The sequence below is a fragment of the Rattus norvegicus genome, chromosome 6, assembly GCF_036323735.1.
Source record: "Rattus norvegicus strain BN/NHsdMcwi chromosome 6, GRCr8, whole genome shotgun sequence".
Classification (NCBI taxonomy): Eukaryota; Metazoa; Chordata; class Mammalia; order Rodentia; family Muridae; genus Rattus; species Rattus norvegicus.
In genome coordinates, this window is record NC_086024.1 from 12,131,380 (window position 1) to 12,153,883 (window position 22,504).

The 22,504-nt window shown below is 45.4% G+C and overlaps 2 long non-coding RNA genes across 4 annotated transcripts; one reads left to right on the top strand and one right to left on the bottom strand.

Moving 5' to 3' along the window:
- Nucleotides 1-9,727: 9,727 nt before the first annotated feature.
- LOC120103457 (uncharacterized) lies at nucleotides 9,728-15,945 on the bottom strand. Of its 3 annotated transcripts, none has more exons than XR_005505636.2 (2): nucleotides 13,946-15,945; nucleotides 9,728-12,426 (listed from the first exon to the last, which is right to left on the bottom strand). It is a non-coding gene; the product is annotated as an uncharacterized LOC120103457 (long non-coding RNA). The 3 variants fall into 3 exon arrangements; XR_005505635.2 differs by lacking the exon at nucleotides 13,946-15,945 and adding an exon at nucleotides 13,557-13,923; XR_005505634.2 differs by lacking the exon at nucleotides 13,946-15,945 and adding an exon at nucleotides 12,997-13,923.
- On the top strand, nucleotides 15,700-19,250 carry LOC120103458 (uncharacterized). The gene is made up of 3 exons (XR_005505637.2): nucleotides 15,700-16,016; nucleotides 16,884-16,987; nucleotides 19,068-19,250. It is a non-coding gene; the product is annotated as an uncharacterized LOC120103458 (long non-coding RNA).
- The last annotated feature ends 3,254 nt before the right edge of the window (nucleotides 19,251-22,504 follow it).

A 22,504-nucleotide genomic window follows, 5' to 3' on the forward strand; every position in this document is an offset into this window, starting at 1 on the left:
CAGTGTGTTCACGAGTCCAGGGCCCAGGGGCTCACAACACGTTACCTCAGTGTGTTCACGAGTCCGGGGCCAGGGGATCACAACACGTTACCTCAGTGTGTTCACGAGTCCGGGGCCAGGGGCTCACAACAAGTAACCTCAGTGTGTTCACGAGTCCGGGGATTAGGGGCTCACAACACGTTACCTCAGTGTGTTCAGGAGTCCGGGGCCAGGGGATCACAACACGTTACCTCAGTGTGTTCACAAGTCCAGGGGCCGGGGGGATCACAACACGTTACCTCAGTGTGTTCACGAGTCCGGGGCCAGGGGCTCACAACACGTTACCTCAGTGTGTTCACGAGTCCGGGGCCAGGGGCTCACAACACGTTACCTCAGTGTGTTCACGAGTCCGGGGCCAGGGGCTCACAACACGTTACCTCAGTGTGTTCACGAGTCCGGGGCCAGGGGCTCACAACAAGTAACCTCAGTGTGTTCACGAGTCCGGGGATTAGGGGATCACAACATGTTACCTCAGTGTGTTCACGAGTCCGGGGCCAGGGGCTCATACTCGGTGCAGTGAAGGCCTCAAAGTCTCGAGCGCTCTCACTATTGAAGAGCAGCTAGAGCTGGAAAGGCAGAGAGTTTGGGGACGTGCCAGGCACCTCTGTTTGTCTATGCAGTCCTAGGTCCTCTGCATGCAGAGGCCAGTTTTTGTCTTCTGAACCTGAAAGCCACTAGCAGGAAAACGCTTTTAGGGCAGCCTGTGGCCCCAGTGCAAGCCATCCAGTAACGGGAGCAGAATTGCCCCACGTTTCTGATCTAAGTCACACAGTTTCACAGTATCACATCTAGGCAGTGTGATAACTGAAGCTATCATGTCCCTCACAGGAGGGCACAGAAACCCCCCACCCAATGGAGCGACAGATGCATTGTTGGGAAAGCAAAGGAGATGGGTGTGCCATGTGCATCGCTGTGCCAAAATACTCACAGAAGGAGCTGGAGGGGGAAAAGATTTGTTTTGGCTCAAAGAGTCAGAGGTTTCAGCCCATAGCCCTTGGCTTCATTGATTCTGGACTCAGGTAAGTTAGGTCACCATAAGGGCCAAAGTTTATGGCACCTCCTGGGAGGTAGAGTACAGAGACAAGTCTCTGGTGACCCTCAGCCTCCAACTAGACCCTACTATCATAAAGTCCAGTGCACCCCCAAGTCGAGCCACCGTCTAGGGAAAAACGCTGGAATAGTTCCGCCTTTTGGAAGAACACTTTCTACTCAACATAAAGGTGGTGAATAAGTTGTGACTAAAAAACACAACTTTGGAAGATCTCATACTATGTAATTTTTAAAATCTTCTTCCCAGCTGGGTGTATGATGCACACCTTTCGTCCCAACACTAGGGAGGCAGAGGCAGGCAGATCTATGAGTTCAAGGGCAGCCTGATCTACAGAGCAAATTCCAGGATGGCCAAGGCTATAAAGAAAAATCCTGTCGATAGATAGATGATAGATAGACAGACAGATGATTGATAGATAGATGATAGATATAGATGATGGATAGATGATTGATAGATGATAGATATAAATGATGGATGATAGATGATAGATATAGATGATAGATAGATGATAGACAGACAGATGATAGATAGATGATTAGATAGATAGATAGATAGATAGATAGACAGAGATAAATAGATGATAGATAGATGATTGATAGATAGATGAATGATAGATAGATAGAGATGATAGATGATAGACAGATAGAGATAAATAGATAGATAGATAGATAGATAGATAGATAGATAGATAGATAGATAGATAGAAAGATGAATGATAGATAGGTGATTGAGAGAGAGACAGATGGACAGACAGACCTCCTTTAAAATGCATCCTTCATCACAGGCTATGCCTTTCTCACTTTCTGTGGACTGAGAGCTGAAAGCCCCTTTTGCATTGTTCTCTGGAAGACAGAGAAGACCTGTGAGGCTCTCATAGCCACCTTTAAGGTTCATGGGATTCACAAACTGCGTAAGAACACTGAGTTTGGCTTCTCAGCTCACCACTTCAGTGTGCACCGTGGGAGGGTGACAGGATTTGTGCCTGCTCAGTTAGCACGTAGTGAAGATTTTGCTGAACTGCCTCAGAGCCCCAAAACGGGAAAAGGTCTCAACCACGGTCTCCAGGTCGCTGAGCAGCTTGGCAGCAGCCTAAAGACTTAACCAGTTCTCGGCACTGATTAAAATCCCAGTGTGGGGGAGGCGGATCACTCATGGCTTTTGCTTTCCATTTATCTCTGTGGATTCTCTTGCTGGGTTGTGGTTGATTGGTTGGCTTTTGGCTTTTGTTGCCTGTTTGTTTTTCCATTAATGGGTTAATTTATTACAACCTGATCGCAGCCCCCCTTTCTTCCCAGTCTCCCCCTCTCCTCCTCTGAGAAAGGAGAGGTTCCTCTTGGGTACCAACCCCTGGCACCTCAAGTCTCTGCAGGACTAGGTAGTTTCTCCCCCACTGAGGCCAGACAAGGCAGCTCAGTAGGAGAACAGGATCCACAGGCAGACAATCGAGTCAGGCTAAGCCCACACTGCAGTCGTTGGGGGACCTGGATGAAGACACAGTTGTACGTCTGTTACACGTGTGTGGGGACCTATGTGCAGCCCATGCTCACTCTTTGGCTTGTGATTCAAGCTCTGGGAGCCCCCAAGGATCCAAGTTAATTGACCCTGTCTTACTTAGGGCTTACTGCTGGGAGCAGACACCATGACCAAGGCAAGTCTTATAAAGGACAACAGTTAGTTAGGGCTGGCCTACAGGTTCAGTGGTTCCATCCATTATTATCAAGGCAGGAACATGGCGGCGTCCAGGCAGGCATGGTGCAGGAGGAGCTGAGAGTTCTACATCTTCATCTGAAGGCTGCTAGCAGAATACTGGCTTCCAGGCAGCTAGGGTGAGGGTCTTGAAGCTCACACCCACAGGGGCACACCTACTCCAACAAAGCCACACCTCCTAATGGTGCCATGTCCTGGGCCAAGCATACACAAACCATCACAGTCCTCAATCCTTCTCTCACCCCAACTTTTCCACAAGAATCTCCGAGCTCTGTCTAATGTGGGTCTCTGCATCTGTTTCAGTCAGATACTAAGTGGAGCCTCTCAGAGGACAGCCATGCTAAACTCCTGTCTGCAAGCATAACAGAGTATCACTAATAGTGTCAGAGGTTGGTGCTTGCCCACGGGATGGGTCTCAGGTTGGGCCGCTCGCCGGTTGGCTGTCCCCCAGTATCTGGTCCATCTTTGTCCCTGCTCTTCTTGTAGGCAGAACAAGTTTTGGGTGGAAGGTTCTGTGGGTGAGTTCATGTCTTTATCCCTTCACTGGGGGCCCTACCTGGGTACAGATGGCTGCCACTTCAGGCTCCACATCCCCCACTGCTAAGCGTCTCAGCTAGAGTCACCCTCATAGACTCCCTGGAGCCTCTCCCATACCAGGTTATTTGTTTGTTTTTTAAGGAAGTATCTTTATTTTTAATTGGGGGCGGGGAATTAATTAATTGGGCACTTGCATGAGTGTAAGTGCCCAAGGAGGCCAGTAGAGGGCGTCAGAGTCCGTCTTAGTTGGAGTTACAGATGACAGGGAAACACCCAGCTTGGGTGCTGGGACTGAATTCGGGTTCTTTTCAAGGAGAGAAATACCACTATTATCTTCTTACCATCTCTCTGAACCTCTATCTCAGGTTTTGATACCTGAAATTATCTCTCTTACTTGTAAGTTTGCCTTTGCTCTTCAGATATAACTGATGTGTAGCAATTTAGCTGTTTGGGATGGAAGTAAATTTTGATGTTCTCTTCAGCTAAAAGCCAACCGTTTTTCTAAACTTAGAGGCTTGAATTGCTGGATGCTGGTGCTTTGTCAACAAATGTGTTCTCTAGGTCAACTAACATCATTGCTGAGGTAAATAAAGAACACACTTTTCCAATGGAGAAGTAAGGAGGGGCCATGATGGACTTGGAAAAGCCTGTGAGGGAGTGGGCAAAGTTGGAGGCTTTTGGACTCAGGTCACAGATGCAAAGAACTCGTCATAAAAAGGTTTTCCAGTGTGAGTCTGCTGTCTGAAGGGGCCCCAGTGAGTCCAAAGGACATTCTGTGTTCAATGACCTCTCTATCCTCAATCAGCTGGCCATCTAGATTCCAGATGAATAAGACCTCCACCCGGCTGCCTCCCCACCCCTGGCCAACTAGATTTCTAAGGGCAGAGTGAAAGTAGCACTCCACCCTGCCAAGATCACACCACATCACAGTGTTTGCCAAGCCCAAGACGTTGCCTCAGAAAACTCTTTAAGTGGGTAGTCTGAGGTTGGCACAAGGCTCATGGCCGATCGCTTGACTATGGAGTTTTGCAGCTTCAGGGCACCAGGAACTAGGAGATCCAAAGAAATCACTCACATCACAACCACAGAGACCTTCCACATACAGGGGTGTGAGCTGCTCTAGAGAGCTTAAGAAAACTTCGTCCAAGGAATAAACAATGGGGTGGAAGCAGAGCTGGCCTCTTGCACCCTTTCTCCCATCCCCTCCATTTGATGCTTACACAAAGGGAATTACCTTCAGATGTCTATTCAGAGAGTGCTCTCAAATGGAGACTTGGAAGGTTCCATATGTATGCAGCTGCTCTCATGAATGAGCAGAGTCTCATTGTGTAATAAGAATGATAACTCTCCGTCCAGTCGGCTGCATTCTCCAAGGTCCAGTCAAGTCCCATTGCTTTATGAATTCTTCTCTGTCTCCTCTATTCATTCTCTCTGTCTGTCTGCCTGTCTGTCTCTGTCTCTACCTGTCTGTCTCTGTCTGTCTCTGTCTGTTTCTCTCTCTCTCTCTCTCTCTCTCTCTCTCTCACACACACACACACACACACACACACACACACACACACACACACACACACACACACATACCTCCATAGCATACATGCTCAGGATGTTTTCTAGAAACCTTATTTTTTTTCTAGTATTCTTGTAAACTCTTAATATTCTGAGATTTGGGATCTCTCACCAGATTACAGAATTTTTAAATCCAGAAATGCACATCACACATTTTTTATTTGAATAATGTACAGCTTTCACCATCGGATGAGGATGGCACCAGGGCTCCATCAATATCCTCGGGTGATAGCAATTTGCTCACTGTTGCTACCCGGGCACTTACATGATTGAGCACACACTCTGAGGATGAGGTGCTCTGGAATATGAAGGACCCTTGAGGAAGTGATGCGGCCTCCTCCTGGTTCTGTTTCCTGCTGCAATATGGAGAGAACAACCTTCTGGTCTCTGCTCTGGGACATGAGAAGGTGGTTGTTGTTTACTGCAGTGCGAGATGTCAAATCTTCACATAGACTCTCTGTGAGTTCTTGGTCCAAGTATCCTTTACTTTAGACAAATAACACATTTGCGAAAAATTAAAGACAATCTTCATTTTTTAAGATTTCATTTTTATTTTTAATTATATGCATATGTGTATGTCTATGTGTGGTTTGTGCATTTATGTACATGTGCCCCAGGAGGCCAGGAGAGACTCCTCAGTGCTGGCATTTCAGGTTCTTTCAGGTTCTTAGGAGCCCCCTAACATGGTTGCTGGAAAGCAATCTCAAGATATCTGCAGGAGGGGGCTGGGGATTTAACTCAGTGGTAGAGCACTTACCTAGGAAGCGCAAGGCCCTGGGTTCGGTCCCCAGCTCCGAAAAAAAAGAACCAAAAAAAAAAAAAAAAAAGATATCTGCAGGAGTACTGCACACTCAACTCACAGTCAGAAAGATGGGTGTTCACCAATAAGCTGTTTGTTGATTTCATCACTTAAAGTCAAGTATGGATTTGTTAATGAGGGATTTAAATATGCAGCACACACGGAGAGGGGCGGAGAGAGGGGGGGAGGAGGAGGAGGGAGAGGAGGAAGAAGAGGAGGAAGAGGAGGGAAAGAGGGAAGAAAGGAGGGAGGGAGGGAGCAGAGCTTGGTCAACTCAGCCTAGTTCACGTGGACTTCCCTTTGCCTCATCTACCCCTCTCTGGTAGCCAGGATACTCACCTAAGTCCCCTTCATCATTTTCCATAGGATATCCTGTTACAATGGTGAGTTTACAAAGTCTAGAACATCATTAAGAGTGTGAGGAGTTATAAGGGAATAGCATTAGGCCATCGAGACTCTTCATCATGTATGACGAGCCGTCCAATGCCCCTGCTTTCGACCGGTGGCCCAGGCTCCTAGATTTTAGTGGCAGCTGATGTATCTCCCATGAGCTACAGCACAGCTCCACTTCCAGCCCTTGGAAATTCTGGGAAAGAAAAACTTCAACCTCTTGTTGGTTGGAGACTTTCCCATGTCTCCCTTCCCACCAGGAAGCCTGGCTCCTTGCTTTTCACTGGTTGAAGGTTTACTCCACCGCCTGTTCTGGAGTCCTAGCTCTAGCTCTCGGTTCTTCTAAGGCTCTACTCAGCCCGTTACCTCATTCCCTCTTCCCCTGCCCTCGCTATACATGGCGTAAACATCCCAAGTTGTTTTCATGTGATTTGCCTGGATTTTTTCTTCTGTCTGTCATGATGAGTTCAGGGTCAGCCTGGGCTATGTAAAACACTATCTCAAAAAATAAATAAATAAATCATGATAACATTTTTAGACAACTGCCCAAACGCATCATGAAGTGTTGATATATAACTACCCCCAGATTGAGTTCTACAGTAGTCCCTTCTATTTGTAAGTTTTCAAGTTGGCCCCAGTTGAGATGGTCTGTGTGAGAACTGAGGCTCCTGTGTAGAAGGAACATCACCAACCTGAATGATCAACCTGCTTCGTCATTCCAGACCCTGACACTAACCCACAATAGGTGTGCACCCTATGCTTGTTGGCTGCCTTGTTAGTCACTGCATGGCTAAGCACAGCCAAAGAAGGCAGTTTCTTTCAAAATACCATCTCACTAGGTAGCAGCTGGCTATGTAGACCAGGCTGGCCTTAAACTCACAGAGATCTGCCTATTTCTGCCTCACAAGTGCTGGGATTAAATGCCCACCAAGCCCAGTCCTAGGGCAAGGGCTGGGAACAATAAAAGTTAACTGCTATATTTTCAGCCTCTCCAGCATGCTGCTTGACTTTTAAATCAGTATTAGATTCTAAAATGGGTACTTTCTGATTTCAAAGGCAAGCAACAGGTCTGAGGAGATGGCTCAGCGGTTAAAAGACTCACTGCTCTTCCAGAGGTCCTGAGTTCAATTCCCAGCAACCACATGGTGGCTCACAACCATCTCTACTGGGATCTGATGCCCTCTTCTGTCTTGCAGGTGTAAGTGCAGTTGAAGCACTCATAAACATAAAATAAATAAATCTTTTTTAAAAAGCAAGCAACATGGGCTGGAGAGATGGCTCAGTGATTAAGAGCACTGACTGCTCTTCCAGAGGTCCTGAGTTCAATTCCCAGCAACCACATGGTGGCTCACAACCATCTGTAATGGAATCTGATGCCCTCTTCTGATGTGTCTAAAGACAGCAACAGTATATTCATGGGGGAGGGGGAGACAAGCAACATTATTAAAGATTGTAGTTTATGAATCTTCCCAATTTTGTTACCAGAGTTTTAGTTAAGGAATATGCAGCAGGACATAATTTAACTCCTCTGCTGAAGGAATTTAGGTAACCAAGGGAAAGTCAGTAAAAACTTTTATCGTCTTACAGCAGTGATTCTCAACCTTCCTAATGCTTTAAGACAGTTCATGTTGTGCTGACCCCCCAATCAGGATTTATTTTTGTTCCTACTTCATAACTGTAACTTTGCTACTGTTCTGAATGGTAAAATAAGTGTTTCCCAATGATCTCAGGCAACCCTTGGGAAAGGGATGACAGTGCACAGGTTGAGAACCCCGGTCCTATAGGTTAGCTTCATTCAAACGTTATATTGTTCCGTTAGTTTAGAAGACAGAGGTCAGCTCTAAGGCTGACAATCATGATGCAAAAAGTTTCACTCAGTTAGATACTTTATTTGAAGCCCTCCTGGATGGCTAGTCGCTTTCTCTGAATGCACTGTGGATAAAGACAGCTGCTAGACAGGGATCTTCCCTTACCATACCAGCATTCCTGGCCTTCCTCCTCCTCATTAGTCCTTCAGCCTGTGGTGTACACAAGGCTTCATCCAGTTAGATCCCAGAACACCCCTAGAAATAGGTTGTCTGAAATAAACATCAACTTTGCTTCAAAAAGATTCTGTGCCTATGTGGTCATAATCCAAAAAAAGAGTGCTTTGGGGAAACAATGTGTAAACAGCGGAGCTCAAGCATCCTCCTATCCTGTTCCTTCCCTCCCAGCAACATCTCTGACCCCCCCACCCCCACCAAGTCATCAGCTCTCTGCTTTCTAAACTAGGTTTGGACAATGCCCCCCCCCTCTCTCTCCCTCTCTTTCCTTTCCTCCTTCCCTCCCTCCCTCCGCTTTCTGGCATAACATTTATTTGAGACAGTATTATTTAAATTGTATCTGCAGCAGCCTCCTTCTATCTTCTGGGGAAACAGCACATTTACAGGATCGAGAGAAACGCGAGGGTGCAGAGGAAACTAATATTTATTAAGCAATTTCCACATACTGTTGTTCTATTGTTTTACATGCAGGATGTAGTTTAATCCTCATAACAATTATCTGAGCGATCTGTAATTGTCTCTCTTTGTAAATAGGAAAGCCAAGACTCAGAGGTTCATTAGTGGGCTCTGGGCTCTCTCTGGGCTCTGGGCTGGCAATCATTAGAGACAGAATTAGAACCTAAGCCAAGTCGGTCTCCAGAAATCTATGTCCCGAGCACCTGCCACATGTCTCCATGACTGGGGCTGTTTAAGGAGAGGATGGGGGAGATGTTTACTGAAGTGCAAGGGAAGTGAGGAAATATTTTCATGAATTAATAGTCTTGTAGGAACAGGAGAGGCAATGGGGACACTGAGACAGAAACAACTGTCTCAGACCCTAAAGGAGTCACACCAGGAGAGAAGTAAAGCTTCTCATGTCCACAGACTTGACACAACTGAATAAAAGCTCAACGTCAGGGACTGGAGAAATGGCTTGAAGGTTTAGATCACTTGCTGTTCTTGTAGAGGACCCAAGTTCAGTTCCAGCATCCACAGTAGGCAGCTCACTAGCTCCTGGAGCTCTGACCTCTCCTGACCTCCATTGGTATCTGTGCTCATGTGTACACACACACACACACACACACACACACATACACACACACACACACACACACACACACACACCACAAATAATTAATAAACAGGGCATGCTAGCATACACCTTTAATCACAGCATTCAGGAGACAGGCAGACATATCTCTGTGAGTTCCAACTTGCTCTACATAGAAAATTCTAGGCAAGCAGGTGGATGCACAGTAAGATCATGTCTCAAAACTAAATAAATAAATTTTAAGAATTAACCTCAATGTCCCACTAATGACAGAGTAGCAGAAGCCTGGGGCCTCGTACCAGACCAAGGAGTCTTTGAAATGACCATTTGCAAAGAAGTATACCATGGGACACACTGTGACACACTCCAGCTTCCACGGTGAGTTTGTTTTTCTGTTGCAGGGGAGGTTGCAAGGGTGGAGGGCAGGTATGAAGGGCGGGGTGAAATTTCACGGTGTGAAATTCACAAAGAACACTAATTGTTTTTTCCAAATCAACATCAGTTACATTTCTGAGATTTTTTTTGAGGAGGGGGCAGTATGGACTGAATAAGGAGCAACTAAATTAAAGAAGAAAATTTTTATTTAAACATTAGTGGCGAAATTACAATGAGATATCACTTTCTATCCACTAGGATGACTGAAAAAGACAGCTCAGAGCAAGTGTTTGCAAGGCTGTAGAGAACGTGGGACCAGCACGAAGTCCAGGTAGAAGTTCCAAAGGGTAAGCATCCTTGTGACCTGCCACCTTCATGACTTGACATATGTTTAGGAGAAATGAAGACATGCCATCAGCACAAAAACTTATACATGGTAATGTTCATAGAGTAATTGTTCCTTAGCACCCAGGAAATAGAAACGATCCAAATGTCATGGACTGACGAATGCAGGAATAAAGTGATCTGTATCCGTGCGACGGGATACTAGTCAGCCAACAGACCAGTAATGATACATGTCCCAGCATGGGTAAGCCATGAAAATACACTCAGAGAGAAAGCCAGACCCAAAAATATCTGTACTATGATTCCTTGAGTTGGGGAGAAATAGCCACTAGAGAGTGTGGGACTTCTTTTTAAGAACAAAAACGGTCTAAAGCTAGACTGTAGAGCAGGGCTGGATGGCTCAGTGGTTGGGAATATTGCCACTATTGCAGAGGACTGAAACTTAGTTCACAGCACCCCTGTTGTGCAGCTCACAACTGTTAACTCCAGCTCCGGACAATACAGTACCCTCTTCTGGCCACCTTGGGCATTGCACAGAGGTGGCAACACGGACACCCACACACACATATACACAGAAGTAAAAAAAAAAAAAAAAAAAAAAGTTTAAATACAATGAATCTTTTTAAAACAATAAAAAATAAAGTCGGATTATGGTGTTGAAAATTACCAAGAGCAGACTGCCCGACAGGCCTTTTTACTATGCCTGGCAGCTTCAAGCAGAGAATCCACACGGCCAAGCAGAAACCACATCCAAGCGGACCCTCTGCTGCAGCTAGCTAGCATGGGCAGCAGCCTGGCTCTTTTGGACCTTTTACAATCACTCTGAGGATACCAAAGCAATGCTGATGGCCACTACAGCTATGGCTGAAGCATGCTCTAGTCAGGACCACTCTAGGCAACCTGCACTGGCCTTGGAAGCAGCGCCCTAAATGAGCCTTGGTAAATGCACTTACCCCGCAGCTATTCCCATTCCCGCCAGAGGGGGAGCACTTCAAGGGATGCAACAGAAGCTTGTGATTGGTGCAAACACAGTCCTTCCTGAGGGCTGTAACCGTGAGCTGGCTATGGAACAAGGCTATTTGGCACCAGCCAGGAAACGCCCTCCTGAGTGCACCCAGTATTGCAACCCAGGCTCATTAAAATGTTTCTCTAGAATGGTTTTTTTCTTGCCGGCTTTTGATCTTTATTGTTAACTGAGATGCTAACACCCGGAAAAGATGGCAGAAATAGCCGTGCCGTGATAAGAGGCAGAGAGAGTGGAAGCAGAGTTAATGGAGGGGCAGCCCCAAGAGAGCAGTTGAAGAATCCCAGAGCACAAGAGAGAGGAGAGGCAGTGATGGCGAAGGCTTTGAGGGGCTGCGGATGAGAAACTATGGACTCGGCTACTGAAAGAGTGCAAGAGAGCTCTCAAACCTTAAGGCAGTGGTTCTCAACCTTCCTGACGCTGCAACCGTTAGTACAGTTCTTCATGTGTGGTGACCCCAACCATAAACTCATACTGCTGTTATACATGGTGATGTAAATATCTGATATGCAGGATATCGGAATGTGACTCCTGTGGAGAGTTCATTCTACCCACATGCTGAGAACCGCTCCTGGAGGGCTGAGGATCCAGGCACCTTAAGTTCAAGGCCTACGGCGATAACCTATCTCAAGGGTCAAGGATCCTGGCATCTCGGGCAGAGAGCTGTGTCTTTAGTTACCGTAGAAACTCAGGATCTCAACATCCAGGCATGGCCTGCTGCTGCTGCTGACGATGATGGTGATGGTGATGATGATGATGATGACGACGACGACGACGATGATGACGATGATGACGACGACGACACAAACTGAAGGTTCCAATAGTGCTCAAGTGCCAGGGTCATCTGTGGCTGAAGCTCAGAGCACGGCTCCAACCAGAGTCTCTAATCTCTAAAGCCTAAAACGTAAGGTCCCAGCTGTCAAGGCTTTGCTGAAAACCACTGACTCCACCAGTCCAGCCCCTAAGTTCTGAGCATTCAGAGGCTCGGGATTGCCCTCAGTGAAGGACTTGCTCTTGCCTACTAGTAATTTCTGTCTGCATAGAGCAAAGGCCCCCAGCCCGGTGATAGATCACATAGCCTGTCCTGCCGACACTGAGGAGGTGCACGGAGACTTCATTACTCCTCTGCTCGTCTCTAGCACATATACACAGAAGACAGACACGAGGACGCAAGAACTGATCTTCAGGTGCATCCGGTGGGGGCCACGGGGACAGTCTGGGCGTGGGACGAGTTACTCTGCTTCAGCTAAGCCATTGCCAGGTGGTTTCTTTGTCTTCCTGCGTCTAAGAACACAGAATAAATAATGTTCTCACGTGGCAGCCCCACTTCCGTCCGTCCTGCGCTGGAGCTCTGTCTGAAACTCTAAATCTTTGTTCCATCTGGGCATCTGGGATGATGGAGAGCTGGCTGGGAGAGGGTCTGCTCCTCTGACCATAGCTCACTGCGTTTTATGTTCCCTTTCTATCTGGCTTTTCTTAATAGCTTTGAGATGAATTTCCTTTCAGCCTTGCTCTGGCCTTGTAAAAGCAAAGAGTTGAATGATTAGGCACAAATATGATCATTTATTTTATCTGGCTTTATCAAGATAACAAATTTATATAAAAGGGTGACACATCAAAAGCATCCCAAATATATGTGTGCATATATGTAAATATGTGTGTGTGCTTTATTTAATGTTTTTTCAACCCTTTGTTATAAAATACCAAGATGGTAAATTAATTTGCTAAATGACTTCTTTACCTGGAGTCATTTAGAGGGCTGGGGGGTGGGGGTGGGGTTAGACAGAAGAATTTTAAGAAAATTTCACCATGGAGGAAAGAAAAACGAAAAACGAGCAGAAACAAGAACAGAACCACATCACATTAGCAACATCCCCAGTAAAATAGCAAGAGCGCTGAATTCATCAGCAGTAAATTTAATAGCAGCCACAGCGCCATTAGCTACAAGTTCACTTCCAATCGGAATTATTTTAAATAAGGCATCACATGTAGCGTTTGGGGGGAAAATCCCCTGCTCAGCTCCCATTAATTTCCTAGCCTGTAACTTTGAAATAGCATAAAATGTACAGGTCAGCAGCGAAAACTCACTCAACCAGGAGAAAACGGGCCATTTCTCTTTGGTGTCCGACGGGAGCCCCCACTTAGGAGCCATCTCCTGGGTCCTTAAGAGTCTTTTAACTGTGGCATTTCTTGATTGTAACCCGGCTGAAGCGGCTCCCCAGGATCCGGGGAAAGGTGAGTGAATCGGGTTTTCTTTGCATTACAAGGGAATTATCCAGGCCCCCGAGTGGCAACCAGCCCAGATTAGTGTGTGCCACCAGCTGAGATGGCGACAGGGCCTCGGATGCTGGCTTTTGTATCACTGGGAACTTAGAAATGCTGAGGAAGTAAAGAAATGTGTCTGTAGGTTTTGTAGCCCATTAAAGGGCTTCGCCTTCTCTCTCTTGTCCGGCTCCTGCGCGGAATGGGGGGAGGGAGTGGGGAGTGGGGGCGTTGAGGATTCCGAACGCCATTTGGCTGCTTCTCACATCCAGAAAGAGCGACGGCTCCTGCCATTGGATGTCAGCATCAAAGACAATCATCCCCGCAGTTACTGAAACACACACCGACTGACAGAGGATGACATTTGTAGTAAAACCCTCATCTACCTGGTGCAAACGCTGTGGCCCTCGACCCGTGCTCCTCGTATCGTTATTACTGCACAATGACGCAAATCCGTTACAGCAGCCAATGTAAATAACATTTAGAATTGACACCCAGTCAGGTAAATCAGCACCCCACGACCCTGCAGCTGGGCAGGCAAGGCAGGACAGTGCCTTAGGAGCCAGCTAGGCCACGAAGGGAGTTTCAGGGTAGTGTGGACTGTGTGGTGAGAACTTGTCACAAATAAAACAAAAAACAAGGCTACGGTGTAGCTCAGTGGTTGACCATTTCCCCAGCAGGCGCAGGACCTGGAAAAAGAGAGAGAGAGAAAGGAAAAGACAGAGAAACAAAGAAAGTTTGGGGAAAAAAAAACACTTAAATTTTTTCCTCCTACCTTATGTAATAAAAGCCTCAAAATAACTTTCTTTTGCCGTTTGCTGTCTTAGCTGCTGCACCTGGTTCTCGGCGCCTCCCCCCCACCCCCCACGGCTCAGGGTCCCGCCCACTCTGGACTCTCTTAGGCCGTTCTGCCTCCAGCTCCGCTCTCCCTTTTATCTACAATAAACTTTCTCCTTGACCATAAGTCAAGAATGAATGAATGAATGAATGAATGAATGAATGAATGAATGAATGAATGAATAAATAAATAAATAAATAAATAAATAAATAACTGGCTCTCTCTGCTTCTCAAAGACCTGTGTGGCAGAACGGTTGAATTGCTAACAACCAGCGGCCGTTTCCTTTATCTAACCGTCTTTAACTCCAGTGAACTCACTTCCCTCGCGGCTCTCCAGCTGTTTAAATGGCAACAGTTGTTCTCTGTTGTGGTCATTGTTTTGTTTTAATCTGTAAACTGGTCCTAGTGGCACACGTCTGCAGTCCTGACACTTGGGGAGCCTCTGTCTCAAAGCTAATAAGCAAATTAAATAAATAGGTCAGCAAGAGTAAGAATTCCTAATCTATAAATCTGCCTGCCCAGTCCCCTGTGCTGCAGGAGCCTTGGGGTGGGTGTTCTTTTGAATTCACAGCAGTGGCCGAAGGAAGGATTATTATCTAGGTCTTACCTGTTCTCTTATCTGTAGAGAATTATCACTGGTCTAAAACTCATTCAGCTGATAGAACATGGGACAGTTAAACACCAATCTATTCCTTCCAAAGCCGTGTTCTTAGCCAAACTGCAGGATTACTAAATTAGCAGTTGCTAATTTTTGTTTTGCTCTGTTTTTTGTCTGCTTTGTTTTGGGGGCTTTTAGAGACAGGGTCTCACAGCCCTGGCTGTTCTGGAATTATGTAAACCACGCTGGCCTTGAACTCACAGAGATCTGCCTGCCTCTGCCTCCCAAGTTCTGGTATCAAACGTGTGTGCCACCACCACCACCTACAACTACTAGATTATAGGAAAGATAAGACAGGGGCTGGGGATTTAGCTCAGTGGTAGAGCGCTTACCTAGGAAGCGCAAAGTCCTGGGCTCGGTCCCCAGCTCCGAAAAAAAGAACAAAAAAAAAAAAAAAAGATAAAAGACAACTTAGTAGTAGCATTTCCTCATCAGGATCAAACCAGTATGTCCAAAAGGTCAAACTCTGGGCTTCCGGTTTTAGCGCTGGCTGGCCAGCCTCCACCAGTCAGAGATAACCAACTAGATATGACACAGACCACAGGTTTGCCTTTACTCAAGCTAAACTGCAGAGTTCTGAGAGTAGACCATGGCTGGCACTGAGAAGATCCCGGCATTCCCAGTAGCCTGAGCATCACTGTTCTAACACTCAATTTTGTACTCACTCGATTTGCACAGGGCAGCCTTGCATCTACTCTATTGTGTAGCTTCAGAATGAACCAACATTTTTTTTTTTTTTTTGAGACAGGATGTCACTATATATCTCTGGATGGCCTGGAACTTACTATGTATACCTGTCTGGTCTCAAACTCACAGAGATTGGCCTGCATCTGCATCCCAACTATGGGGCTTAAAGGAATACACTTCATGCCCAGATCAACAGTTTTTAGGGAAACATCGTTGTCTAGACCACAAACAAACCTCCCCACGGAGTATACTGCATTTTCTGTAAAGACATTTAAACAGGCTGCACAGTGCATTGTTGTGGTTTGAAGATGCTTGGCCCAGGGAAGTGCTGGAGGCGGGGCCTTGTTGGAGGAAGTGGGTCACAGTAGGCGGGCTTTGAGGACTCCTAGTGCTCAAGCTCCACCCAATAGGGAAGAGACAGCCTCCTGCTGGCTGCCTTCAGATCAAGATGTAGAACTCTCAGCTCCTCCACCACCATGTCTGTCTGCATGCCATCATGCTTCCTGTTGTGATGATAATTGACCAAACCTCTGAACCTGTAAGCCCCAACTAAATGTTGTCCTCTATAAGAGTCGCGCTGGTCATGGTGTCTCTTCACGGAACCCCAACTAAGACAGTGGCCCACGAGAAGATCACAAGAGTAGAAAGGCTACATGGTGAAAAGTAAGCTTCCCATGTTCCTCCGTCCCCTCTAGGTCTGTGCCGGGAAGCAGCCACGGTCCTTACTACGGAGTTATTCCACGATAAACATCCATTTAACAGGCAATGTCCCACCCAGTCTTAAAAAATAATAATAATAATAATAAAATAAAGACAAAAATAACATTTTATTTTACGTACATGGATGTTTTACCTGAATGTATATCTGAGCACTGGTACATCTGGTGGCTTCAGAGACCAGGAGAGGGTGTTGGATCTTGTGCTCTGGACAGCTTTATGTCAACTTGACACAAGCTAAATTCATCTGAGAGGAGCGAACCTCAGTTGAGAAAATGCCTCCATAAGATCCAGCTGGAGGCTGTCTTCTTTATTAGGGGTTAGTGGGAGGCAGCCCAGTTCACTGTGGTTGGTGCCATCCCTGAACTGGTCTATAAGAAAACAGGACAAGCCGGCCAGTAAGCAGCAGCTTCCATGATTTCTGCATCACTTCCTGCCTCCAAATTCCTGCTTTGAGTTCCTGCCCTGACTTCCTCACTGAGGAAGAATGATGTGGAAGTGTAAGCCAAATAAACCCTTTCCTCCCCAGTCTCTTCGGTCCTGGTGTCCCTCACAGCAGTAGAAGCTCTAACTAAGACACAGCCCTTTAAGCTGGGGTTACAGGCAGTTGTCATTGCCTGATATGGGTGCTGGAACAGCGGGGACACTTGAGTGCTGAGCCACCTCTCCAGCCCCTGGGTTGTTTCGTGTACTTTGTTGTTGTAAATAATAGGACAGTGACCGTTTCCACGGCCACTCAGCTTTATACAGCCAAGTCTATAATACTTATTCCTACAAATGAAGTTACTCTCACGTTTGCTCTGCCCTTCCCAGAAGTGCCTGTCACCAACAGTGCTTCCCGGTGTCCTCGCCTGCACAGTGTATTCCAGACTTTGGGATCCGTGTCAATCAATTCGAATTCCTTCTTTATTGTAAAGGTAACTGCAACCTTTCATGTTTACACAGCATGTTTTCTTTTCCATAAGCTGTATTGAATCTCCTATATTTCTAGTAAATATTTGATCCTTTTTCTTATTAAGATGTAGTGATTCTTTCTCCCACAAGTGAGACAGAAAAAGGTGTGACTTTCCTCAACTTGTTTATCTCCTAGCTTGGTTGTTTCCTGGAGGCAAAATGTTTTCTTTTTATACATTAAAACGCATCAGCCCCTTCTTTTTTTAAGGCCTCTGGGATCAGTATCGAACTTCTTTTCCCACACTGATATTATATAAACCCCCCTATGTTTTTGTCTAGCATTTTATGACTTTATGTTTTATGTTTAAATCTTTGATCCATCTGGAATATATCAGATCCAAGAAGCAAGCTAGCGGTTCAGTTTTTAGATTTCTAAATGTCTGCCAAGTTGACCAAAAACCATTTTGTATTTTATGTTTTTAAAATAATTTTCGGGAACACAGTTAGGAAGTCTGGAAATCAGTGTTACCTAGCTTCCAATCCATTAGAAAACTCGTTCCTCATAGTGTATGAGAAGCACTGTTCTTACCCAGTAAATGGTACAGTGGGGAGCAGAGAGGTGATTCAGCAGGGAAGAGAACCAGAGACTTTATCCCCAGCACCAACAGGGTAGCTCACACTATAACTGACTCCAATGATGGGGGATCCAACTTCAACATCAACAGAAAACAGGTACACAATGGTATTCCTGCAACACACACACAGACACAGACACACACACACAGACACACACACACACACACACATATGCACACACAGACACACATAGACACACACACACAGACACACACACAGACACACACAGAGACACACACAGACACACACAGACACACACACACAGACACACACAGACACAGACACACACAGACACACACACAGACACACACACACAGACACACACAGACACACAGACACACACACAGACACACACAAACACACAGACACACACACAGACAAACACACACAAACACACACAAACACACACACACAGACACAGACACACACAGACACACACACAGACACACACACACAGAGACACACAGACACACACACAGACACACACACACAGACACACATATGCACACAGACACACACAGACACACATAGACACACACACACAGACACACACACAGACACACACACACACAGACACACATATGCACACAGACACACACAGACACACATAGACACACACACACACAGACACACACACAGACACACACACAGACACACACAAACACACAGACACACACACAGACACACACACAGACAAACACACACAAACACACACAAACACACACAAACACACACAAACACACACAAACATACACACACACAGACACACACGCACACAATGTTTATAAACCAAGGATAGTTTGACAGTTTATGTTTCCATTAGCAGTACCATCTGATGTGAGGCTTGTCCTTTCACTTGGTGGATAGAATCTTTGTCACACGTGATAATGTTAACAGGTTTCTATCATACATGAGCTGTGACACTTCCTCTATTTTCTTTCTGAGTGACTAATTTTCGGTTCTCTTTGAGTCGATAATGCCTGCTAGCCAGCTGTCACCATCGTTCCTTGAGTAGGCATTGCTTGAGCGTCATATAATTATCTCTCGCCTGTGAATTACCTCACTAGTGATACAGTTCCCATCGGGTCCCTGTGCTTCTCTGGTCTCCATTGGTTTCATTCTCAAACAACCCAAGAGAGTGCACATCCTTCTGATCCCAACAGTGTCTCTTCTTAGTAATTCCTGGCTTTATTGTGTCATAACTTTGTGTGTGGCTGTTTCCTATTGTTAAGTAATCCTTTTTTTTTTTCTTTTTTCTTTTTTCTTTTTTCTTTTTTTCGGAGCTGGGGACCGAACCCAGGGCCTTGCGCTTGCTAGGCAAGCGCTCTACCACTGAGCTAAATCCCCAACCCCACAAATTTATTTTTTAATGTCACTGTTTATCTACCTTGCTTTTTATTTCATATTTCATCAGTTTTTAAAGGCCTGTTTTATTTTTAACTATGTGTATGTGTTGTGTCTGTGCAGTGCCCACAGAGGCCAGAAGAGGGCGCTGGATCCCCTTGATCTGGAGATACCGGAGTTTGTGAGCAGTGGGACCTGACTGAACTCTGGTCTCCTGTACCAGGGCCACTGAGCCACCTTGCCAGTCCCATATCTCACTATTTTATAGAAAATTTTCATCAAATAAATAATTAATACTGAAATTATAAATTATGTGGAAAATCTTGAAAAGAACAATACTTTATAGTAAAAACCAGAGGGTCAGAGCTTAAGGTATAGTCTGAGGAAAATTCACAGCCTGGGTACCCGAAAGATATAAGTTAAATTTCTAAGAAAGCAGAAAACAGCAGAGAGAAACCAAACAAAAATAGTAAGTAATTGATAAGTTAGAGGTTGAAGTTGTTAAGTTTAAAAAAAAAAAAAAGTACATGGAAATATAAACCAAACCTCTAAATCTAAACAACCAAGAACAGGAGTGACTCTCTTTCAAGTCTAGTCAAGGACAACAAGAAGAAGGGAGACTGTGAGGCTGCCGGGGGCCCAGCTTCCCACCAGACTCAGGAAAACAACTCCATGTTCAAAAATGAACAACAGGAAACAGCTAAGATTGACAGCCACACAGTTACCACACAATAAAAGGCAACGGTCTGCAGATAACTCCACAGTCCGAGGGTCCCAAACCAGTGAGGGAGAGGCTGGCGAGGTGGGTCAGTGGTTAGAGCACCTGCTGCTCCTCCGGAGTCCTCCATTCTCAGCACCCATGAGGTTCACGGCCATCTGTAACTGCACTTCCAGGGGATCCCAACCCCACTTCTGACCTCCTAGAAATGAGGCACGTACATGGTGCACATTACCTGCACATTAGGCAAAATACTCCTACACATAAAATAAAATAAAAGATTCCTTAAAAATTATTTCCACGGGGTTGGGGATTTAGCTCAGTGGTAGAGTGCTTGCCTAGCAAGCACAAGGCCCTGGGTTCGGTCCTCAGCTCTGAAAAAAAAAATTTTTTTTTCCACAGTTAGGTGATCCTCCAAGAAAAAAATTTTTTTTTTGTTTTTATTTTTCATTGTTTTGTTTTGAGACAGGGTTTTATGAATCCTAGCCTGGCTTTGAACTCACTAAGTAGCTGGAGATGACCTTGAACTCACAGTCATTCTACCTCTACCTCCGCTCGAGTCGGGCATTTGTAGCCTGCACTACCCACTCAGTGCATGCAACGCTAAGGATTGAACCCAAGGCTCTGGCAGGCTAGACCAGCACATCACCGAAAGAGCTTCGACCCCAGCTCCACTTCAAATTCTTTATATAGCCACACCTTGCCTGTTGTGCTCTACCCAACCCAAAATGCAAACTGAGTGCTAAGCAAACTATTCCTTAGTTTTAAAAGAATAATATGCCCATTACGTGTTACCTGGATAACGTATCTTAGAAGAAATATCTGTAACTCGATGGGAAGACTATCACTGTCTTACATTTATGTGACCCCCTTCAGTGTCAGATCCAGAAGAGAGATGTAATGTGGATGACTGCATTCCTTGTCTTGTATTCTGTGTTAGTCAAATGAGCACAAAAGGCTGGCTTTGCACGGGTGTGCAGTTATGATTGGCAAGGAAAATGTGGTTTTAAAGTTAAAAAACAAATAGACTGTTAGAATCGCAGCACAGCTCACTGGACGGAGCAGAGGGTTTCTGTACACCCTCTGCCCTGCACACACAGAGCCGCACAGCTCGTAAATGCTTTCCTAGTTGGAGTGCCATTTTTGTGCAGATGCTACACCAACCTCTGTCTTGTTCCAAAGAAAAGAGATTTCCCAATAGTCGAGCGCATGCTTTGATAGTGCTAAACCTTAACGGTGAGGGCTGTTTGAAAGTTAGCTACGACATGGGACGTGAACACCAGTCAGGAGATGTCTCGTGTCCCTTCAAGAAAACAGGTTGGTTCACCTTCAACCTACGCATGACCACAGGGCAGCGTGCTGACCACTTGAAGAATTTAGTTCTGAATCATACAGGGCTTCTACATGCTGACTTATTTCGTTGCGTAATAATAAATAAAAATCACAAGAATAAATACCACCATGATTTTTACCAGAAAAATCTTCACGTTTTCGAAGCCGCCGAGCTGGTGGAGGAAGCGCAACAAGCTTTCTAAATTCCGGGTTTCATTTGAAAACTCTAACCTGGTCCTAAGCACTAAAGAGCAGCAGCCACCGGGCTGGGCTCACTGGATTGAAGACTTTCCTCCACTGACTTGAACAAGGGGACATAATACGATTTTTTTAAAAAGTCTTCTCTCACCAAGCATTACTGTTTTACTGAACTATTGTATATGCTATATCTGGGATAAAGCAAATGAGAAATCATGAGGGGTTCAAATCCCATCACTCCCTATAATCTTGAGAACCAGGACTCTCAGTGTAGAAATAACTAAAGACAAGTATAAAATTAAGGAGACTGAGTAAAAGCACAAACAAACAAAAAACAAAAACCAACCTGTAGACTTGAGTAGAAATAGCACTATAAACTCGTGAGAAAATTTACCTTTGAAAACTATAATAAAAATTCAGCAGCTGGGCAGTGGTGGTGCCCGCCTTTGGTGCACGCAGGTGGATATCTGTGACTTTGAAGCCGGCCTGGTCTGTACAGCAAGTTCTAGAACATCCAGGGCTACAGAAAGAAACCCTGTCTTGAAAAGGTATTTTTTAGACAAAGATGCTAACCAGCTTTGTTTACTGTAGATGTCTAGAAACCAGCCATTCAATAGCAGTGAACTAATCTAATTTTCAAAATGTGGTCTGGAAGCAAGTCATGAAGGAAGTTAAGAGAAGCTTAGGGACATGGAAGGTTGTGGGTCTGCAGCAGGAAATATACATAATGCACTAAGACTATCCCATAATACCACTTGCCCAGGAAAAGTAATGTGGCATTCAGGAATAGAAAAGTCAACTAAGAGGTTCATATGACTATGTCTGAGCTTCAGAGAGATAATTGCATTGATCGTCAAATGGTTAAACTCATTAATTCACCTTCATTTTGTAAAAATATCTGATTAAGTGGGGTGAGGTGCACAGGCTTAAAATCCCTACCCTTAGTAGGTGGAGGTAATTAATCTAATTAGTTAATTAAAATGTATAGAGTACTTGTCTGGCATGCCCATGTCTTTCTAATCTCTATACCATCCCAACAACAACAAAAGCAAGTCACACACAAAAGTCACACACCTATGGGATAATTCCCCTTCAGAAAGTGTCCAGAGAAGGTGACAGAGTCAGTAACCACACAGATACAGGAGGCTAAAGGCTGAGGAGACCAGAGCAACTGTACCTGAGATGCTTAAGCAGGGGCTTCTCTCTGATGACTCCCACTTCTTTTAAAAAGGGACAAAGTGTCTTACTAGATAGCCTAGATTGGCTTTGAACTCACCATGCTCCTGCCTCGGCCTTCTGAACGCTGGAATTA